The 12,968-nt window shown below is 37.8% G+C and overlaps 1 pseudogene; it reads right to left on the bottom strand.

The window, feature by feature from the left end:
* Positions 1 to 9,779: 9,779 nt before the first annotated feature.
* The window catches only part of LOC107506587, a 54,913-nt pseudogene continuing 51,724 nt past the window's right edge, over positions 9,780 to 12,968 (bottom strand).

Below are 12,968 nucleotides of genomic sequence, written 5' to 3'. Positions count from 1 at the left end.
GAAAATACTGAAAGGGGTTAGCTCACCTAAAATAAAATGACCAAAAAAAAAAAAAAACATAATTAGGAGTAAGGCGACTAGTAGGCAGACAAAAGCAGAGGATTGCAACACTTACGAAGAACAGGGCATTATAAGCTTAAATGATAAGAAGAGATGTACTATAGCAAATAGTATTGAATGTTCAGCACACATAGAGACAAACTGAGACAACAATGACTGAAAAGGGGAAGATTCAAAGATTCAAATTCACAAAGGAAAATGGAGATACGGCTCACACAGAAGAAAATGGATGACTGTATATATATACACCTATACTTTACATATTCTTAATGGTACACACATGCCAAAGATTCAGAACTAAAGTATACAACATAAAACAAGAAGGACCAGAGGAAAAACTCACAAAATCCAACCAGAAAAAAAAAACCAAACAAACACAAAACAGACACACAAAGACAAAGAAACAATGGAAACACTGAGCTATCAGAGAGCAAAACACATAGAATGGTTATAGGAAAACCTCACACTTCAACAATCACCTTAAATGTAAATGGACTGAACTCACCAATAAAAAGGCACAGTAGCAGATTGGATCAAAAACAAAAAATAAAAAAAACCCAACCATACACTGCCTCCAGGAGATACATCTTAATTCCAAAGACAAATGTAGACTCAAAGTAAAAGGGTAGAAAATGATATTTCAAGCAAATGGTATTCAGAGAAAAGCAGGAATAGTGGTACTAATATCAGACAAAATAGATTTCAAAATGAAAAAGGTAAAGAAAGACACTGAGGGACACTTCATAATGATAAAGGGAATCATACGCTAAGAAGATATAACACTTATTAACATCTATGCTCCCAATCAGGGAGCCTCAAAATGTATTTTAAAAATTACTAACAGAACTGAAGGGAGAAACTGACCAAAACACTATCATAGTGGAGGACATGAATACCCCACTGTTGGATATGGACAGATCATCCAAATAGAAAATCAAAAAGGAAATAACACCCTTAAACAACACATTAAACCAACTGGATATAATTGACATTTACCAAGCCTTTCATCCCAAAACAGCAGCTTAAACACTCTTCTTTAGTCCACATGGAACATTCTCAAGGATTGACCACATACTGGGACACAGAGATAGCCTCAACAAATATAAGAGGATTGAAATCATACCAACCATATTCTCTGATCATAATGCTTTGCGTCTAGAGATCAACTACAAAAAGAAACTGGGAAAACCACAAATACATGGAGATTAAACAACATGCTACTGAAGAACGACTGGGCCAGAGAATAAATAAAAAGAGATCAAGAGATACGTAGAAATAAATAATGATGACAGTACAACATATCGAAACTTTTGGGCCATGGCAAAAGTGGTCATAAGAGGAAAGTTCATATCATTACAGGCCTGCCTCCAAAAAAAAGAATGAGCCCAAATAAAAAACCTAATGCTTCATCTTTAAAAACTAGAAAAGGAAGAACAAATGAAGCCTAAAGTCAGCAGAAGGAAAGAAAAATCAAAATTACAACAGAAATAAATAAAATTGAAAACAACAACAACAGCAAAAAAAAAAAACAATAGAAAAAATAAATGCAACAAAGAGCTGGTTCTTTGAGAAGGTAAATAAAAATGACAACCCCCTGGCTAGACTCACTAAAGAAAAAAGAGAAAGGACACAAATAAACAAAATCAGGGATGAAAGAGGGGAAATGATGACAGACAATGCAGATATACAAAGGATCATACGAGAATACTATGAAAAAGTATATAACACCAAATGTATTAAACTAGAAGAAATGGACCAGTACTTAGAAAAATACAACCTTCCTAGACTGAATCAAGAAGAACTGAAAAATCCGAATAGACTGATCAGCAGTATGCAAACTGAAACAATCATCAAAAACCTACAAAAAAGTAAAAGTCTAGGACCAGATGGCTTCACCAGTGAATTCTACCAAACATTCAAAGAAGATTTAACACCTACTCTCCTCAAACTCTTACAAAAAAAAAAAAATCAAAGAGGAGGCAACACTTCACAACTCATTTTATGAGGCCGATATCACCCTGATACCAAAACCTGGTAAAGACAACACAAAAAAGAAAACTACAGACCAATATCTCTCATGAACACAGAACCAAAAATCTTAAATAAGATACTAGCAAACCGATACAGGAACATATTAAAAAGATTATACATCACGATCAAGTGGACTTCACCCCAGGGGCACAAGAATGGTTCAACACATGCAAATTGAATAATGTGATACACCACATAAACAAATGAAAAAATAAGAATCATATGATCATATCAATAGATGCAGAAAAAGCCTTCGACCAAATACAGCATCCATTTATGATCAAAACACTTAACAAATCGGTATAGAAGGAAAGTACCTTAACATAATAAAGGCCATCTATGACAAACCCTCAGCCAACATTATACTTAACGGTGAAAAACTAAAACCCTTTCCTCTAAGATCAGGATCAAAGCAAGGCTGTCCACTATTGCCACTGTTATTCACTAGGAAATAGGAAATGAAGACGTCAAACTGTCACAATTTGTGGATGACATGATTCTCTATATAGAAAACCCTAAAGACTCCACAAGAACACTACTAGAAACAATAAGCAAATACAGTAAAGTCTCTGGATACAAAATCAACGTTCAAAAATCCATAGCATTCCTAAACTCTAACAACAAAGTGTCAGAAAAAGTAGTGGAAAAAATAATTCCTTTTGTAATTGCAACAAAAAGAATAAAATACCTAGGAATAAATCTAATGAAAATGTGAAGGGCCTATATAATGAAAATTATAAGACCCTATTAAAAGAAATAGAAGAATATACAAAGATATGAAAAGATATTCCATGTTCTTGGATTAGAAGAATCAATATAGATAAAATGGCCACATTATCACACATTATTACACAGATTTAATGCCGTCCCCACCAAAATTCCATCAGCATTTTTTTAAGAAATGGAACAAAAAATTATCGGGTTTGTATGGAAGCACAAAAGACTCTGAATTGCCAAAGCCATCCTAAGAAAATGATCAAGGCTGGAGGCATCACTCTGCTTGACTTCGAATTATACTACAAAGTGACCATAATCAAACGGCATGGTATTGGCAGCAAAATAGACACAGAGATCAGTGGAACAGAGTTGAGAGTCCAGAAGTAAACCCATGTTTATATAGGCAAACAATTCTCGACAAAAAAAGCCAAAAGCACAGTGGAGTTAGGAAAGCCTGTTCAATAAATGGTGCTGGGAAAACTGGAAAGCCATCTGCAAAAGAATGAAACTAGACTGTTGTCTATCACCACACACCAAAATTAACTCAAAATCGATTAAGGACCTGAATATAAGTCCTGAAACAATAAAATGCATAGAACGAAACATAGGAACGAAACTCAAGGACCTTGGACTTAAATATGATTTTATGAATTTGACCTCAAAGGCAAGAGAAGTAAAAGCAAAAATAAATGAATGGGACTACATCAAACTAAAAAGCTTCTGCTCAGCAAAAGAAACCATCAACAAGGTAGAGAGACAACCATCTGAATGGGAAAAGATATTTTCAAGGAATGCTTCTGATAAGGGTGTCATATCCGAAATATACAAAGAATGCATACAACTCTATAACAACAAAAAAACAAATGATCCAATCAAAAAATGGGCAGAAGACCTGAAAAGACACTTCTCTCAAGAAGGCATACAAATAGCCTACAAACATATGCAAAGATGCTCAACATCGCTAGCTATTAGGGAAATGCAAATCAAAACAACTATGAGATACCTTCTTACACCTGTTAGAATAGCTGTAATCAACAGGACAAGTAATAACAAATGTTGGAGAGGATGCAGAGAAAAAGGGACCCACATACACTGCTGGTGGGACTGTAAATTGGTACAGCCGCTATGGAGAGCAGTATGGAGGTTCCTCAAAAAACTATGAATTGATCTACCATATGATCCAGCAATCCCTCTATTGGGTATTTACCCCAAAGACTTAGAAAATCATATCCATAAAGATATTTGCACACCAATATTCACAGCAGCATTATTCACGGTGGCCAAGACATGAAAGCAACTGAAATGTCCTACGATAGATGATTGGATAAAGAAGCTGTGATACATATATACAATGGATTATTACTCAAGCTTAAGAAGAGATGAAATACTGCCATTTGTGACAACATGGATGGACCTCAAGATAATCATGCTAACTAAGCGAAATAAGCCAGACAGACAAAGTTGAAAATCACATGGTATCACTTATATGTGGGATATAAACCTAAAAGAAGAAATGAGCAAGACAAACAAACAGAGACTCATGGACATGGACTATAGAGTAGTGGTTACCAGAGAGGAGGAGGAGGGAGAAGTAGGGCGGTCGGGGTAAAAAGGGTCAAATATGTGGTGACAGAAAGAAATCTAACTGTGATAAGTGAACACACAGTGTAAATATATATATATGCCTTACTGTTAAAGTGTACAGATAAAACTTACTGGATTTTGTTAACCAATGTCACCATAAAAATCAATTAATTAATTTAAAAAATATGTGGTGACAGAAAGAAATCTAACTATGGGAGGTGAACACAAAATGTAAATATATATATGTGCCTTACTATTAAAATGTTCAGCTGAAACTTACTGGATTTCGTTAACCAATGTCACCATAAAAAAAAATTAATTAATTAATTAAAAAAATACAACATGAAATCTAATCTCTGATCAAATTTCTAAGTGTACAATACATTATTGTTGACTATAAAGCAGCATTGTACAGCTGACTTCTGAGGCTTGTTCATCCTGTTTGACTAAAACTTTATGCCTATTGATTAGTAGCTCTCCTTTGACAATCACTCTTTAATTTTATGAATTTGAATATTTTAGATACCTCAAATGAGTGTAATAATGCAGTATTTCTCTTTCTGTGACTGAAAAATTTCACTTAGCATAATGTCCTCAAGGTGCCTCCATATTGTTGCATGTTGCAGAATTTCTTTCTTTTTAAAGACTGAATAGAATCAGCTTACCTAACACATTAACTCTGCCCTAGTGATTCCCTGAGACCCTGCCCCGCACAACTTGTGTTTCCACCCAAGCCACTTCCAGTAGCTTTTCCATAGAAATGGCCTGTCTTGACTCATACTGCTGACCTCTCTAAAATCCCTCAAAGATTAGCAAATCTCAAATAAGCAGCATCTAGCCTCGGCGTGCCTTGTACCTCTTGCTAACCAGACCCAAGCCCGGCACTAGCAGCAGCCGACCTTGGTTCACTGCTTAGCCTCTCCCAGGAACCTCCAAGCCCAGCACAAGTGGCAACTATCTGCAGACCACTGTGTTGCTCATACCAAGTGGCCCTGGGCAGGAAACAGGCAGGAGCTGACCTTGGCTGCACTAGAAACACTCCCAAAAGGCCCCAGAACCAACATACCCAGTGGCCAACTTTAGACCACACCAGAGCACCACCCATCCACCTCCACAAATGGCACACCCAAAGGGAAGGCTCAGCAGGCACCAGAGCCCCACTGAAATGAATCTTGTGCCATAGGGTCAACCCCTGCACAACAGCGCCTCCACTGTAGTAATGCCCAGTCCTCACAAACAATCAGTTTGAAGGTCAATCGTTCCCATTGATGTACAAACAGCAAACAAGGCTCAACTACAATCAAGGGGCATATAAAACCCACACAAGAGACACACCTGGAGCACCTGGCTCAGGTAACCAGGGAGACTATGCCACTGGGCCCCCCAGGACATCTACTACATAAGTCCACCCTACTAAGACCAGGAGACATAGCAGCTCTATCTAATACATAGAGACAAACACATAGAGGCAACAAAAATGAGAATACAAAGAAATATGTCCCAAATGAAGGAACGGGACAAAAGTCCAGAAAAAGAACTAAGCAAAATGGAGACAAGCAATCAATCTGATACAGAGTACAAAACACTAATTATAAGGATGCTCAATGATCTCAATGAGAGCTTCAACAAAGACATAGAAAATATTAAAAACAGTCAGAAATGAAGAATATAATAACTGAAACAAATAATACATTAGAGAAAATCAACAGTAGATTAGATAGTGCAGAAGGTCAAATCAGTGATTTGGAAGATAAGGTATCAGAAAATACCCAATCAGAACAGCAACAAGAAAAAAGAACCCAAAAAGCATGGGGATAGTTTAAGGGGCTTCTGGGGCAACATCAAGTGTACTAACATTCACAGCACAGGGGTTCCAGAAGGAGAAGAGAGAGAACAAGGAATCAAAAACCTATTTCAAGAAAAAAGTGACTGAAAATTTCCCTAACCTGGCAAAAGAAATAGACATACAAGACAGGAAACTCAGAGAGTCTCAAACAAGATGAACCCAAAGATCCCCACACCAAGACACATCATCATTAAAATGCCAAAGGTTAAAAACAGAAATAATCTTAAAAGAAGCAAAAGAAAAGCAATTCGTTACTACAAGGGAGCTCCCATAAGTCTGTCAGCTGATTTCTTAGCAGAAACTTTGCAGGCCAGAAGGGATTGGCAGGAAATAATCAAAGTGCTGAAAAGCAAGGACCTACAACCAAGGTTACCTTACCCAGCAGAGCTATCATTTAGAATAGAAGGGCAGATAAAGTGCTTCCCAGACAGGAGAATGCTAAAGGAGTTCATCACCATCAAAGCTGTATAACAAGAAATGTTAGAGGGACTTCTTTAAAAAGATAAAAGACGATAAAAAATATGAATAATAAAATAGCAGTAACTACATATCTGTTAACAATTGCTTTGAATGTGAATAGATTGAATGCTCCAATCAAAATGAGAAAACAAGATCCTTATATACACTGCCTACAAGAGAATCACTTCAAATTAAAAGACACACACACACTGGGGGTGAGGGGATGGAAAAGGATATTTCATGAAAATGAAAACAAAAAAAGGCTGAGGTGGAAATACTTGTATCATACAAAATAGGCTTTAAAACAAAGGCTATAACAAGAGACAAAGACCTAGTAATTCCACTTCTGGGTTTTTTTTCTGAAGAAACCCAAAACACTACTTCAAAGGGACAGTACACCCATATGTCCATTGCAGCATGATTTACAATAGCCAAGATATGGAGGCAACCTGGGTATCCATCAATGAATGAATGGATAAAGAAGAGGTGGTACATATATAAAGTAGAATATTACTCAGCCACAATAAAAAGAAGAAATCTTGCTATCTGCAATGACATGGATAGACCTAGAGGGTATTGTGCTGAGTGGAGTAAATCAGACAGAGAAAGGCAAATGCTGTATAATTTCACTTATATGCGGGATCTAAGAACAAAATAAACAAATGAACAAAATAGACATAGGATGTAAAATATAGCATAGGAAATATGGTCAATAATATTGTGATAACTATGTACGGTGTCAGATGGGTACTAGATTTATTCAGTTGATCACTTTGTAAGTTATAGAAATGTCTAATCACTATGATGCATACCTAAAACTAAAATAATATTGTATGTTAACTATAATTGAAAAATTAAAAACTATTTTTCAAAGATTTGAAGGTAGCATAAATAACAACAAAAACAAAGGTAAATAGTATTCCATTTCATATATATATTTTCTTTATTCCTTCATCTGTTGATAGACATTTAGTTTGTTTCCACATCTTGGCTATTGTAAATAGTGCTGCAATGAACATAAGAGTGCTAATATCTCTTTGAGATACCGATTTCTATTCTTCTGGTTAAATAACTAGAAATGGGATTGATGGATTGGGATAGTTCTATTTTTAAAAATTTTAAGAATCTCCATACCGTTTTCTCTAGTGACTGCACCATTTTTCATTCCCAATAACAGTGTACAAGGGTTCTAATTTCTCCATATTTTTGCAACTGTTGTCTTTTGTTGTTTTGATAAGTCATTCTGACAGGTGTCAATACCTGTTGGAAAGACTACCTTTGCTCCATTGTATTACCTTTGCTCTTTTGTCAAAAATTAGTTGATTATATTTATAGAGGTCTATTTTAGGGCTCTCTCTTTTGTTCCATTAATTTATTTGTCTTTTCTTTTGCCAGTGCCATGCTGTCTTAATTACTGTAGCTTTACAGTGAGTCTTAAAGTCGGGAAGTGTCAGTCCTCTAACTCTATGTTTCTCCTTCAATGTTGTATTGGCTATTCAGGATCTTTTGCTTCTCCATTATGTATTTTAGAATCAGTTTGTTGATTTTTACAAAGTAACTTGCTGTGATTTCTTTGCCTGATTTTGATATCAGGTTCAGGGTAATGCTGAACTCATAGATTATATTGGGAAGTGTTCCCTCTTTGTGGTAGGCAGAATTCTAAGATGACCTCCAAGATTCCCAGCACCTGGTGTTCACATACCTTCTTCTAGTTGTTTAATTAAACATGAATCTAATTACTGCTGTGAAGAGATTCTTCAGATGTAATTAAGGTCCAAAATCAGAAGTACAAGAAGTATTTGACATGTCGCTGGCTTGCAGACAGAGTGGGGGCACATGGCAAAGAATGTGGTTGGCCTCTAAGAGATGAGATCAGCCCCAGCTGATAGCCAGCAAGGAGGTGGTATCCTCATCCTACAACTGCAAGGAACTGAATTTTGCCAATAATGAGAATGAGCTTGTAAGCATATTTTTCCCCGGAGCCTTCAGACAAGAAGTTAGCCTAGCCAACACCTTGATTTCAGCCTTATTATACCCTGAACAGAGAACTCAGTCATTCCGTGCTGGACTTCTGACCTACAAGAACTGACATAATAAAATGGATATCGATTTAAGCCACTAAGTTTGTAGTAGTTTGTTAAGCAGCAATAAAAATATAATATGTTCCTCTTTTATCTCCTGGAAGAGTTTGTGTATTACTGCTATTATTTCTTCCATAACTGTTTGGTCAAATTCACCAGTGAAGCCATGTGGACATGGGGTTTTCTTTGTGGGAAAGTTTTAAACTATGAAATAAATTTCTTTAAAAACATATGACTATTCAGGTTGTCTTTTTTTCTAGAGTACAGTTGGTAGCTTGTGTCTTTTAAGGAATGTGTCTATTTTTATCTAAATTGTCAAATTTATGAGCATAAAGCTATTTATAACATCCCTTTATTGTTATTTTAATTTCTGTAGGATAAAAGTGTTAACCTATATCTCATTCTCGATATTAATTATTTGAGTGTGTTTTCTTTTTTCCCTTATCAATCTGGCTAGAAGTTTATCAATTTTATTGATCTTCCCAAAGAGCCCGCTGTTGGTTTTTAAAATTTTCTCTATTGTTTTGTTTTCTACTTTGGTGATTTCTGCTCTTATCTTTATTTCTATTTTCTGCTAATTTTGGGTTTAATTCCCACTTTTTATTATAATTTCTTTTTCTTTTTTTAAGGCGAGGCAACCCTTGGTTGACCTCACAGATTGCAAGGACCTTGTCAGTTTACAATCTCTTTTTTAAAATTTTTTAACACCTACAGCATCTGGTCTTCCTAGATGGTCTCCCATTCAAGTACTAGCCAAGCCCGACCCAGCTTAGCTTTTGAGATCAGGGCTTTTTCAGGGTGGTGTGGCCGTAGACTATCATAATTTCTTAAGACGGAAGTTGAGGTCATCGATATGAGACAATTCTTCTTTTCTAATATAAGCATTTTTCTCACAAGAAGCCTTAATTTTACTAATTATTAGCGATAGAAACAGTACAAATTTCAAACCTAGCTGTAGTTACTGTTTTTAAACACCCCAAAAGGTCCTTGTTTTTAGATAGTTACATTGTTAATTCCATAATAGCATTTACAGTATCATTACTGTTGTTCTTCAGGGCTTGGATTGCCTTCACTCTGCACACATTTGCTTGTGACATGACCAATTTTGTGTTCTTAAGTTCCATATGTTTTTTAATTAACCTCTTTCTTGTCACTCTCCTCTTGTATAATTGGAGTCTGTGTGTTTTCTTGAATGATTGAGTCAGCTTCACCTTGAACTTTTCATTTCTCAGCAGCTGCTAGCTGTGTTTGCGGAGATAAATCCTTGATCTTGGCTTCCCCCCAATCTATGCAGATATGTGAGGCTGGGCTCTTGCAGATGTCTGTTTTTTTGATGACAAAGAGGATATTCTTAGATTTCCGGATAGTGACCCTAGTCACCCCTGTAACCAACCTCTCGAAGACCCAGATTTGACATAGACTTTCGTGCTTTCTTTTCACTCCAGCTCTGTTTTGCTTTACTGACTGATTCTTCATCCATTTCAGCTGCCAGCTGGACTTGTGTTGCTTGCCTGTGTGGAATCTTATTCCTAGAGCTCTGGCACTAATTCATCATTGTTAGATTCTATTCTAGACCCTGTCTCAGCCTAGGGCTATGGGAACTCCTGCTCTGTGACAGAGACGGTTTCTGTGGTTCACTGGGCATTTTGTACAGGAAACACAGAACCAAGATGGCGGCAAAAAGAGAGCAAGTGAGAACCTAATATACATGTTTCATGCTACAATTTCCTTCCAAGCTCTACTTTTGCTGCATTCCATAAATCTTGATACATTGTGTTTTCATTTTGTGACCTATGGTGTGCTGGCTATCGAGTGGTTGCCTCTCAACTTCAAATTCATCCTTTCTGCCTGCTCTATGGTAATGGAACATATTTTAACTATTTTTTCTTTGCCAACTGGCATTGAAGCTTTCTTAGTAGATGTGCCGGAGAGATGCTGCAAGAAGAAAAGAGGTTTCCTTCCTGATTCCTTTGTGCTTGCTTAGCAGACTCCTTCTGCATGGCTTTTTCTACCATACGACTCCTGCAGTGCTTGCAGTGCAGGTCAGCCAGTGACACTCAGTAACCAGCAGCTTTCTCCTCCCCCAAGCTCTCACCCTTAGGCAGCTTGGTAGCAAGCAGAGTGCCTCTGGATGCTGCAGCACTCACAGCTTCCCCAAGGCCTGGCTCCTATTGGGCACAGAAACCAGCAGCCCTCAATGAACAGCTTACTCCCTCCATCCAGCAGGCAGATTTCTGGCAAGTTCCATCAGTGTAGCACCATGACTTCTCTGTCATTCAGTGAACTACAGTCATACCTCTCCAACAAAATTTAGATCTCATCTCCAGGGTCATTCTATCTTAACCTAGAGGTAGTGACCACTTCTTAATTCTTTATCTTTAGAGTTCTCTTTACATCTTACTAGACAATCCCTCATTATTCCAATCCCCTGTTATATGTAATTCCTTACATCAACTTCCCCTGTTCAAATCACAGCATCATTCCTCTCTTCAGATAGAATACAGACTGACACAGAATTGTTACCAGGAGTGATCCCAAGAAATAGAACTGCAGAGATGAGTTTTGGGAATTGGTTTATTCATACCTCTGGGATTGAGCACAGTGCTTGTCAGTGCGAAATGGATGCTAGTAATCAATGGCAAGCAGCGGTATCACAATTAATCAACCTATGGTTAATTGTAATGAAGGGCCAACTGAAGTACATGCCTTGAAAGCCTCAAATGGCTGCTGCATGTCACCATTACGACAGTAATCGTAGCTCTAAAGACTGCACTTGAATGCACTTGAATACTTACAAAGAGAAAATGACAAGCTTAGGTCTATTAACATCTCAGCTCAAGTCACAGTCTAAGAAATAGAGAGCTTTCATGATGCCTAAAAGAAGCTCTTATTTTTTTTGTAGCTGCAGAGCTAATATTGCTCAAAATCAAATACAATATTTAATTGTATAGATTGTTGAATTGCAATGACAGTTGAATTCATAGTCTTAACAAGATTCTCATGTGAAATTTAGGGCACTGACTGGTAAAGAAACTTGGAATGGGGACATCTGTTTGGTCCCAGATAAAACTGACAATCTTGAACCACCAAGTTACTCTGAGTCTCCCTTACTAGTAGAAGTAGCTAGCCCTTTAGTGTCTGAGACTAACCTTTCTCTCCTTGAAAGTCCTGTGATAAAGGCACATGGTCCAGATGTCTTGAAAGGGGAATGCCCCTTCTCCTCAAGACCCGCCACAACCACTCCTATTGCCAATGGATCCAAAATTGAAGTCAAACCTCAGCATGTTCCAGGGGAACAAATGCACTCTATGACCAAGGAGGAAAGAGCTTATACACCAAAAGAATTGTAAGACTTTGCTGATATATATTGGCAGAAACAGATTCTAAGGGTGTTAGGTAAGGAGGGCAGAATATAACACTAAATTGTGCGGATTCATTGATATGGGTATACTTACTAGAGATTCTAGATTTAATGTGTCAGCACATGCAGCTGGAGGTGGCTCTAAGAGCTTATCTGGTTAGCAGGCTGAAACTGGAACTCAGTTGTGACCTACAGTTAAAGAGGCTGAGACGCCAAAGGTGTCCTAGCATGATAGGGAGGAGGGAATCCAAAGGCTTAGGATGATAGGAACATTGGAGAGGATTTATCATGTATTACCTACATACAACCCCCAACTATTTTCTATGAAAAAGCTCAGGAGACACTCCTTTTACAAAAACATTGAGAAATCCTTCAGTGAGAAGCATTTGTGGCTTTTGAGGCCCTCTGTAGCTGCCCTCCTTTATCCTTTATAGATCAGGTACAACTTAAGGAAAGAATGACTTTAAGGGGCAATTTACAGATCATCAGGGCTGCCCTTTTGATCACAAGCTCAGAGTGCAAGGGCCCTGGGCAGCGCAGTTTCAAAGGAGAGGCTACAGTCAAACTGCCTGGTGCTGCCTCACCTCGTGGGTTCTACTTTGCATCCTGCTCTGCAGCTGCCCCAGGTGCAGCTCTGGAGGGCTCTGAATGCCTCCACCTACATTTCAAAGGGCTTCTGAGCTACAGGCTCAGGACCCCAACCAGAGAGCCATGGGGCCCTAACAAAGAATCACCTGAGGGCTGGCTGAACAAAGCTTGGGGGCCTAACTCCTGTCCAGCAAAGATGTGGGGCAGGCCCATCACCCCAGTGCACTTTGTCCCAGTGTGT

The sequence above is a fragment of the Rousettus aegyptiacus genome, unplaced genomic scaffold, assembly GCF_014176215.1.
Source record: "Rousettus aegyptiacus isolate mRouAeg1 unplaced genomic scaffold, mRouAeg1.p scaffold_m13_p_9, whole genome shotgun sequence".
NCBI classification, from domain to species: Eukaryota; Metazoa; Chordata; class Mammalia; order Chiroptera; family Pteropodidae; genus Rousettus; species Rousettus aegyptiacus.
Note: the sequence above shows the minus strand (reverse complement) of the source record. Positions and strands in the feature narration are given on the sequence as shown.